At 45.8% G+C, this 10,694-nt stretch overlaps 1 long non-coding RNA gene across 1 annotated transcript in view; it reads right to left on the reverse strand.

The window, feature by feature from the left end:
• Nucleotides 1–1,417: 1,417 nt before the first annotated feature.
• Nucleotides 1,418–10,694, reverse strand: part of LOC109324763 — a 16,830-nt gene continuing 7,553 nt past the window's right edge. Inside the window, exon 3 of the long non-coding RNA XR_002105000.1 lies at nucleotides 1,418–1,603. This is a non-coding gene — a long non-coding RNA (uncharacterized LOC109324763). The remainder of the gene's footprint in view (nucleotides 1,604–10,694) is intronic.

Raw genomic sequence — 10,694 nt, forward strand, 5'->3', positions numbered from 1 at the left:
ACAGGCAAGGTCAGCTCCCAGACTACTGCACAGGACAACACCATTTGAGGAGAAAGTAAGCAGCCCTCAGTGGTGAAAGAACAGGTTAGGACTATTTAGAAAAGATGGACATGTACAAATCCATGGGGCCAGATGCAATGCATCTGGGGGTGCTGATGTAATTGCAGAGCTGCTGACCATTATCACGAAAAATTTGTGGCAACTGGGGAGGTCCTGGATGATTGGAAAAGGGCAAATATAGCACCCATCTTTAAGAAAGGGAAGGAAGAGGATCCAGGGAACTACAGACCATTCAGTCTCACCTCAGTTCTTGGAAAAATAATGGAGCAGGTCCTCAAAGAATCCATTTCTAAGCACTTGGAGGAGAAGAAGCTGATTAGGAACAATCAGTATGTATTCACCCAGGGCAAGTCATACCTGGCTAACCTGATTACCTTCTATGATCAGATAAATGGCTCTGTGGATGTGGACAAATCAATAGATGTAGTATACCATGAATTCAGCAAGGCTTTTGATGCTGTCTCCCACAGCATTCATGCAAGCAAGCTAAGGAAGTATGGGTTAGATGAATGGACCGTAAGGAGGACAAAAAGCTAGCTGGATTGTGGGGCTCAATGAGTAGTAATCAATAGCTCAAATTCTAGTTGGCAGCTGGTATCAAGTGGAGTGCCTCAGGGGTCAGTCTTGGGGCTAGTTTTGTTCAACGACTGGATCTGGAAGATGGAATGGACTGCACCCTCAGAAATTTTACAGATGACACTAAGCTGTGGGGTATAGTAGATATGTTGGAGGGTCGGGCTAGGATTGTAGGGCTAGAGTGACCTAGACAAATTGGAGGATTGAGCCGAAAGAAATCTTATGAGGTTCAACAAAGACAAGTGCAAAGTCCTTCACTTAGGATGGAACAATCCCATGCACTACTACAGCCTGGGGACTAACTGGCTAAGCAACAGCTCTGCAGAAAAGGACCTGGGGGTTACAGTGGACATTAAGATTGATACAAGTCAGCAGTGTGCTGTTGTTGCCAAGAAGGCAAATAGCATATTGGGCTACATTAACAAGAATGTTGCTAGCTGATCGAGGAAAGTAATTATTTTACTGTATTCTACACTCCACATCTGGAGTAGTGTGTCCAGTTTTGGCCCCCCCACTGTAGAAAGGAAGTGCACAATTTGGAGATAGTCCAGCAGAGAGCAATGAAAATAATTTGGTGCTGGGGCACATAACTTATGAGGAGAGGCTGAGGAAACTGTGTTTATTTAGTCTGCAGAAGAAAAGAATGAGAAGGGATTTGATAGCAGCTTTTAACTACCTGAAGGGAGGTTCCAAAGAGGATCATTCTAGACTATTCTCAGTGGTGACAGATGACAGAACAAGGAGCAATGGTCTCATATTGCAGCAAGGGAAGTTTAGGTTAGATATTAGGAAAAAACTTTTTCACTGGGGGGTGGTGAACCACTGAAACAGGTTCTCTTAGAGAGGTGGTGGATTCTTTATCCTTAGAGGTCTTTAAAGCCCAGCTCAACAAAACTGTGGTTGAAATCATTTATTTGGGGATGGTGCTGCTTTGAGCTGGAGTTTGGACTAAATGATTTCCTGAGATCTGTTTCAATCCTACTTGTTTATGATTCTATACAATCATAACCTAGGGTGTGTGTAGATGAAACAGGAGTCCTAAATAAAGTGGTCAGTTCTGAAAAAATACCACTTCAATTTAGAGCTGATTAAACCCCCGTATCGTGCAAACACCCTGCTGACTTACCTGCCTCTCTGGTGGGGAGGGGAGGGTGAGCTGCCGCTGGGCGGAGCAGTCCCTGGGTTGTGCGGGAGGGGGCTGGTGCTTCCCTCCACAGAAGTTGCAGCTCCCCATAGGCAGCACCCACCTGCAGGGCCCCTGCTCCGGTGGACCAGGGGGACACTGCAGCTGTGGAGGGAAGCACTGGGCCCCATGCAGCTCAGGTAGGCAGGCTCCAAGGGTTGAAGAAAAAAAAAGATCAGGCTCGCTGCTTTTCTTGGGCAGAGCTGCTTTCCTGGGCTGCTGTCAGGCTGCCTGCAGGACTTCCTGCAGAGCTGTGGAGCTGTACGGAGTCTGGTGCTTCACTCTGTGGCTGTGGGAGCAGCAAACTAAAACTCCTCAAAGCAGTTTTAGTTTGTTGCGCCCCAAGTCATTTAAGGTGAATTACACCGCTGAATTTCCTACAGTGGCTGGAATTAATGTGCAATATGTCACTGAGGGATGCAAACATGAACACCATTAAAGCGGTGCAAAAGCATTTAGCCCGCTTTAAAGTGTCATGAAAACATGCCTCTCATTTTGTCTACACATGGCCCTAAGCTCTATGTAAGTCTACCTTCAACCCTGACACAACATAGACCTTACACCCTAACCTGCCATAGGTAAAGCAAGAGAACCTCCGCAGCCAATGTTTTACCTCCATGAAATGTTGTCAACATATTCTCAAGAGGTGCTGGGTAGAGGGCCATGCCCCCCACTATAGAGGTAGGAAAACCCCCCACCATTCCTTCCTGACCCTAAATATGGTGATTGGTCTGACTGTGAGAACAGGGGCAAGGCCCTTGAGCCAGGAACTTCTGGTTTTGCTCCTAGCAGGAGAATTGGTACACCCCAATTGAAGTCTCCAGCTTTATCTGTAGCCAACACCTAATAGCTCTGAGGAGGCTTTAAAACACAAACACATATAACAGAAAAAGGTGGTGGTGATGAGAGCAACTGAGCAAAGCTCAGAAGCATGGGAAGTACCCATGGTAAAGAATGGGCATGGCTATGCTACATCTTCCATGTATGGAATCCAATTGGGATGTTGGGGGGTCATCTTAAATTGAGAGTCATGTTGGATTTGGGTAAATATGGTATGCTGTTGAAGTCTTACTACACTGGTGGTTTTTATCAATATATAGTGATAGAATATGGTAATTCCTTTCTACTTCCTGCTCTGCCTAGTATCACAGTTTTTATCATCAATAGCTGACTTCCATATATATTATGCAAAAAAGTCCTCCATGTATTGTCACTCCTAACATTATTACAAACCACTTGATAGCAACATAAGTGATTTCTACCAATTAAATTTACCACTAAGGGTTGAATTATCAAATGACATTCCAAGATATTATCCATTGTATTCCCGCTCCTGAAAAGCACTATTACTGGCAAAATAATTTGTGTTTCTGAAGATAGATATGTAAACAGCCAAAAATTGAATATCTTTTATCATTATAAACATAAGATAGGCTTGTCAGTTGCTTGCTTAACCCATGGAAATTTAAGGTGCTACCAGTATTTGAGTGAGGTTTGCCAAAGTCTTAAATGTCTCTCACATGATTTGTCCTCTGATTCAACTGCAGGAGGTGCATAAGTTCCTACCCTGTAAAACATGTTGTGAAACTCTTGGGGGGAAAAAAAAGAATAATTAAAAGGGTCAGAAAATATATGGAGATTGGGTGCTTGGGGAGGGAGGTAAAGGGGCCTCTCAGGGTCCTCTCAGTTTCCTGAGCTGAGATAAAGCCTCTCCTCTTTAGTTCATGAGTAAGTACTTTCTTAACATGGCATAACTTTTATGGTATTTATTTCATTTGTTACATTGGATATTAAGTAAGCCTCACAGATGGATATTACATTAACTGACAAAAAGATAAAAAATGCATAGGGTATGAATTTTAGTCCCTCCAAATTTAAAGCTGTGATATTGCCCTTTGTGAAATGATTGCCACCTGAGTAAGTGTGTTTTGTGAACACCAAAGGCAAAATACACGTCAAACAAAAATGTTCTTTTATCACTTGCTATTGGCTTGCAGATGGATTCTCCATCATAAGTCAATCATAGGCTGAGCAAATCCTTTAATAGTCAACTTTACTTAACATCACAGGCTTTGTTACTTCTATGTATGTGACACTATCAGGCTTTGACTGTATTTATAGTCTTTATGAAGCAAATAAATCAAACTTTTATTTCCTCTGTAACACTCTTGCTCCTATCTTAACGTGTCAGTGATTTCTTGTTTCTGAACTCAGCGGTACATTCTTCAGGGAATAGTGAATTTAGTGCCAGCATAGTTTTATGGAGACAAGGTTCTTTGGGTAAATCTGATATCTTGTATTAGACCAAAAAGATATTGGATTTACCCAAAGAACCTTGTCTACCTATGTCCTTAGACCAACACAGCTACAATCTACACCCCTGAGGCATGGTTTCATATTTCAATAGCTTTATATCAACAAAGGTAGTACATTTAAGTGATTTTGCAATGAGAACAAAATAGTGATATATGTGAATATTTCTTGAAATTGTGTTGAGACATATGATTTGCTGATTAGTTTAAGGAAAGACATAGCCCATATTAATAATGTTTAGAATTTATTCAGCGCCAAGATTTTATTATGGTATTTTTCTATTCCATGTATTTACAGCGTCAAATGGAATGCAGTAGCCTTCTCCCAGGAAGAGTCAAATCTTTCAAAGGACTCCAGTGGTATCCAGTTCCTGAATAGTCCTATCCAACATGCAGGAGAAATATACAATATTGTTTCATAGCTTTCATTAAACAAACAGCAAATCTGTTAGCATGGCTTCCATAATATTACTTTGACACCAACAGAAGAATGTTTCTAGACATGTCAGAAAAAACTGGAATGATATCAGTTTTTACTCAATTCCAAGATGAGGGTTCTCCATTCAACATGGGGGGAGACTCATCTTGGAATAGAGTATGAGGTGGTGCAGGAGGGGCAAGCAGCTGCTTTGGCTCTGACCCTGACCCTGACCCTGGGTTAGGGTTGGAGAGACAGTTGCTGCCTGCCCCCCTGCCAACAAACATCTGTTTCCCTCTCCTTCCCTTGCCTTAGACCCCCATATCTCCCCTGAACCCTGTCCTAGGGTTCCCTGCAGCCTTTTTTCCCCCACTTTTGGTAATGTTGCTAAAGGGCCAGGATGAGGCCATGGTCTGTACCCCAGGTTGCAGTAGAAATGGAGCCTGCCAGAGAAGTGGGGGAGCAGAGGGGGAGGGGGAGTGGGAAGGCAGAAGCTGCAGAGTGGGTGGGGAGCTGAGGCTGCAGGGGTTTAGGTACCAGAAGGGATAAGTGGTGGGGGGAGAGGTGGCAGGGAGCAAGATGCCTTTCCTCCTTGCTGCCTCCTGTACTGTCTGCCCTTTGCTATTCCCCAACTGCCTGCCCCCTACCACCTGCTTCCCTGCCACTGCTTTCCCTGTTGGACTGGTGGTGGGGACAACTTATTGACCCTTCAATAATTAGATTGTATACATGGAAAATTATAAAAAAATTATAATTTGTCCATGTATAGAATCTCACTATTGGCATGGACAGAGCATCATCATAAACTCAAGTTTATTTTGAATTTGGATAAATATTAGGGATTTGTGAAATGGCTGTGTTTCTAGTCAGTTTTGGATTTGGCCGTTTCAGAGGACAGTGATTTGTTTTGGTGTTTTGGATCACTATCCTGTTTTGTTTTGGCTGAATCTCCTCTGAATCTGTTTCGAACAGGCCACAAGCTTTGCACAGCCCTACAAGCTTCGCAGTGCCCAGCTGGGCCCCAGTGGGGAGCAGGACAGGGCCATGGGTGGCTCATCTGAGGGAGGGCCACTGTCCTTCATGCAGGCAAGGAGACCCCTGCACGGATCTCTGGTACCTGTTACAATGGGACATGGGGCAAGGAGGCAGTGCAGAGCAGCCAGCAAGCTTGCTGGTCTCTGTTGCATGACTCAGCTCTGCAGGGAGAAAAGATTTATACCAGGAGTCTCCTTGCTGCTGCTGCTGCCTGCCCTTGTGCTGCCCCGGTGACAGGGGGCTGCATGATGTGGGCTGAGGTAGTGAGGAGACCCCAGCATGGCTCTCTGCCCCTTGCAGAGCCAGGTTGCATGGCAGAGATCAGCACTGCCCTGCCACATGACCTGGCTCCGCAGGGAGCAGAGATCCACACCAGGGGTCTCCTCACCACTGCTGCCCACCCCATTTTGCCCTGGATCTCTGTTCCCTGTGAAGCCAGGTCATACAGCAGGGACCAGCACTGCCCTGCTGTATGACCTGGTTCTGCAGGGAGCAGAGGTCCATGCCAGGGGTCTTCTTACTGCCACTGCCCACCCCTGCTACCCCAGATCTCTGCTCCTTGTGGAGCCAGGTCATACGGCAGGGACTAGTACCATCCTGCTACATGATCTGACTCCACAGGGAGCAGAGATCCGCACCAGGGGTCTGCTCGCTGCTACTGCCTGCCCCGCACTGCTCTTGGTCTCTGCTCCCTGTGGATCCAGGTTATGCAGCAGAGACCAGCACTGCCCTGCTGCATGGCCTGGCTCTGTAGGGAGTAGAGATCTTTGCCGGAGGTCTCCTTACCACTGCTGCCCACCCCGTGGAGCCCTGGGTCACTGGGGCGTTGCGTGGTGGGCAGCAGCAGCAAGGAGATCCCCAGTGAGGATCTCCGCTTCCTGCAGAGCCAAGTCATGTGGCAGGACAATAGCGTACAACTGTTTGCCTGCAAGCCTGGCTCTGAAACTGAAATTTTCTGAAACATTTCCAAAATGTTTCCAATGCCCCATTTAATTTGGCAGAGGTTTCAGAGCCTTTTGTTTTGATTTGGATTCAGTGTTTTGGGTGCTGAAATGGCCTGAAACACCTCAGAAACTAAACAGCTGCCAGCATTTCACACAGCCCTAGTAAATATGGTAGTTTGTTTCTAAAAATCTCTGTATATGGTGCTTGTTTTCTAGACTCTTCATCTAGCTTCATCTTGGAACAGTAGACCTGTTCAGATAATGCCCATCTCATGGCTAATTTGGAATTGTTTTTTAAAGTATATATTCTAGCTTTTTTCTTGGGTTTTTGTTTGTTTGTTTGTTCTAGTATATATTTTGTTTAAGTGCAAAGACTTGGAGCTTATCCAACTTTCACTGGGAGACTAATTTACAGACTAACACATCTCATTACCTCAGAGTTCTTCCTGAAAGTGAAATTTCTTCTCTGTTATTTTTCCCCTGTTACTTCTAGCTCTAACATCTAATGATTCAAGGGTCACATGATGGGATGGATATCATCTGTGTTACTGACAGGAAAAGTTAAGAAGTGACTGGGATATCTAAGAAGAGCTCTTCTTTTTTGGGGAAAAATTGAAAAGGAAAGATTTTCCATTTGACATTTCCCAAAATCAGTGGCAGCTTGGGAAAAGTAATTTCTCTCTCTCTGTCTCTCACCTCTCCCCCCCTGCTCTGTTTGAAGCTATCTTACTGCTGTTCAGAGAAGAAGGATTATACTGAATTTGGTACTAAGAGGGATATTTTTTGGTGGATGAGGCACTGGCTAAAAGGAAGATGACAAAGGGGAAGTTAGAAGGGGAAGTTCTGCCTGGTTACTAGTGGAATCAATCCTATTTAATATTTTAGATAGGCATAAAAATATGAATATGCTAATGAATTTGTTAGAGGGTTGGGTGACATCATGATGACAGGAGTAGATCAGATTATTCATAAGAGACTGGATAACCTTGAGGATGGGAATTGTATTATTGCATATGCCTGGGGGAAAGATATGACTGGCCTACTTTCTGTGTAGCTAGGAATGAGATGGCACAAGATACCCGAAGTGGAGATTTAGATTAAATCAACATTTGGGCTCTTTTGGCCTGGGTTAATGTAATTGTGTAGAGCAGTATGAGGAAAACAGGGCACCTACATGTGTAGGTATTAAAGTGCATTAACGCTGTGTGGAGTGATTTGGGACTAAAGGTAGTCCCAAGTCACTCCACACACACAGTGTTACTGCACAGTAAGGTGTCTAAATGCATGTTAATGTGCAGTAACTAATTGGACATAAACCTGCATGATACAGGTATCAAATTTATGCTCAAGCTGGCATAAGTCACCATATTTACTGCACAGTACAGGTATGTGCATGTAGATGTGCCCACAGCATATGAATGGAAAGCACATGTCAGACTGTATTTCACTGCATTTGATCTGGGTAGATTTTTTTTCTTTTGGCTCTGGAATATAGCCATCACTAGATTCTTGGTTTCTCTTGCCTGTTCATCTGTTTAGAAACATTTTTGGATGTTCTCTTACTGTTTTACATGTATAAGAACTTTTAGAGGAATAATCACATGAAGATTACCTATAGCAGGCAATTAATACATTGCTAATAATGGTTTTCAGTTATAGGTAAATCCTCAAACATAGGCAAACCTTTAGGGATGTCAAGTAAAAGCAAACAGAAATGTAAGTTAATCCATTAATTTATGAATGTAAACATTAAGTACTCATATTTGAAATTCTTTGCCAAAGCACCAATAGTTTTATTTCCACTCCTCATCTGAAAAGAAAGGAAGGTCTTTGACTTTTTAGCTACTTTATTCAGAGGTTCAGGGTACAAAATGTTGATCCCTCTGGAGTCCAGGTCCAAAATACAAAGCAAAGACAAATAAATTACCATCAAACCAAGAGTACCATACCATTACATTCATAACATCACACCGTGACAGACACCTTCACAGTAATACACGTTGTACCTAACATGCCGTTATGTGGTCAGGACACTGGCCACATGCTCATACAGACCAAAGCCCTCTATAAACAAACAATTCCTACCCTGCTCTGTCCAATCATACATGTGACAAAACCTTAAACTTCCCACAAAAACAAAAAAACAAAAAGCAGCCTGATGAGGGCCCAGGGCGCAGCATGTGTTTGGAGTTGCAGTCTGCCACCAAGCCTGCCCAGTCGCCCAGAGTGGTCATGACATCAGAGCGCGTATTGAAGACAGCCATCATCCACATGGCACAGCGCTTCCTCAAGGGCCCAGCGTGCCTCAAAGGCAGGTACCACCCACCAGAGCACAGCATGCTCAAACTCCAGCGAGAGGCACACCCGTACCAGGAGGCTGAAAAGCCTCAGGGCATCATCTGAGCCAGTCCTGGAAAGCCAGTTGCAGCGGCTCTTGATGACGGCTATCTTGGCCTGACCAAGTAGAAAGTTGGCCAGGCATACGGTGCCCCGCTCAGCCACCAGTATAGGTAGGAGCACACGTAGGTGGTCTCTGAGAGGCTCCTGCCCAGTGCCCACAGCGGTGGCTTGAAGGTGACATCCAGGGTGGCTGCTGCCTTTGGTGGGAGGGAAGTCTGGACATCACACAGGAGACGGCTTATGCTGAGGATGGAGTTCATGCCTAGCCAGGTACCCAGGGCCTCAGACAACAGGCAGGCTGAGCAGGGTCAAGGATAATGGGCCAGGCAAAGAACACACACCTGGATGAGGGTGGCTATGAGACGGGCGGAGGCCAGGCTCAGCATGGGGCACTGCAGGGAGTGCACTCAGGACTCCCTCAGCAGCTGTGGGAACTGTTGGCAATGAGGACATGTCCATGGTAGGAGAGTCTGGGTAGGCAGCAGTGCCACTGTTGCAGGCCAGGCTTTCACCCCCTCCTCAAGGCTGTCCTAGTTGTGCATCATGAAGGTCAGTGGTCCCAGGAACATGCCCAAGACCTTGAGGCCCTTGCAGTACCAGCTGAGGGCCCCTGGAAAATCTGTGGGGGTCACGCTGTTTCATGCACCAAGCAGCAGGTTATTACTTTTGGCCCAGTTAATATGGGCTGAGGAGGCACATTCGTAGGCTTGCTGGCAGTCCATCAGGGTCCACACATCTTCCTGGGTGTTGAGGAAGATGGTCATGTCATCCACATATCTTGACAGCCAGAGCAGAAGGCCAATGGATGCACCCATGGCTGATGGCAGGGCCACATTGCTCAGGTAGTGCCACAGTTCATGCAGCAGCAGCTCGATGGCCAGGGTGTAGAGCATTCCCAACATGGGGCAGCCCTGACAGATGCTCCTGCACATGGGGAATGGAGTGCAGAGCATGCTGTTCATAGAATCATAGAAGTAGGGTTGGAAGGGACCTTATAGATCTTCAAGTCCGACCCCCTGCCAGGGCAGGAGGAAAAAAAAAAGCAAAAAACAAACAAAAAACCCCCATCTGGGCTCAAATGATCTTAGCTAGGTAGGCATCAAGCCTCCTCTTAAAGACCCCCAGGGTAGGAGCCAGCACCACTTCCCTTGGAAATAGGTTCCAGGTCCTAGCTGCCCTGACTGTGAAGTAGTTCTTATGGATGTCTAATCTAAACCTACTCTCCAACAACTTGTGGCCATTATTCCTTGTTATGCCAGAACAGGTTGAGGTCCCGCAGTTTCTCATTGTAGGGTCTGCCCTGTAGTCCCCTGATCATGCGGGTCGCCCTCTGCTGGACCCTCTCAATGTTGTCCACATCTCTCCTGAAGTGGGGTGCATAGAACTAGATGCAGTACTCCAGCTGCAGCCTGACCAGTGTTGCATAGAGGGGGAGGATCACCTCCTTGGCCCGGCTAGAGATGCACCTGTGGAGGCACAACAAGGTGCGGTTAGCCCTTCCAACTGTGACCTCACATTGGTTGCCCAAGTTCATCTTGGAGTCATTAATGACTCCAAGATCCTTTTCTGCCGCCGTGCTCTCAAGAAGGGAGTTTCCCATCTTAGAAGTGTGCTGCTGGTTACTACTGCCCAAGTGCAGCACCTGGCACTTATCAGTGTTGAAGAGCATCCTGTTTTTGCTAGCCTACCCCTGTAACCTATCCAAGTTTCATAGTTTCTAGGGTTGGAAGGGACCTGAGTAGATCATCTAGTAAGACCCCCTGCCA

The sequence above is a fragment of the Crocodylus porosus genome, unplaced genomic scaffold (genome assembly GCF_001723895.1).
Source record: "Crocodylus porosus isolate Cpor-Errol unplaced genomic scaffold, CroPor_comp1, whole genome shotgun sequence".
In the NCBI taxonomy this organism is placed as follows: Eukaryota; Metazoa; Chordata; order Crocodylia; family Crocodylidae; genus Crocodylus; species Crocodylus porosus.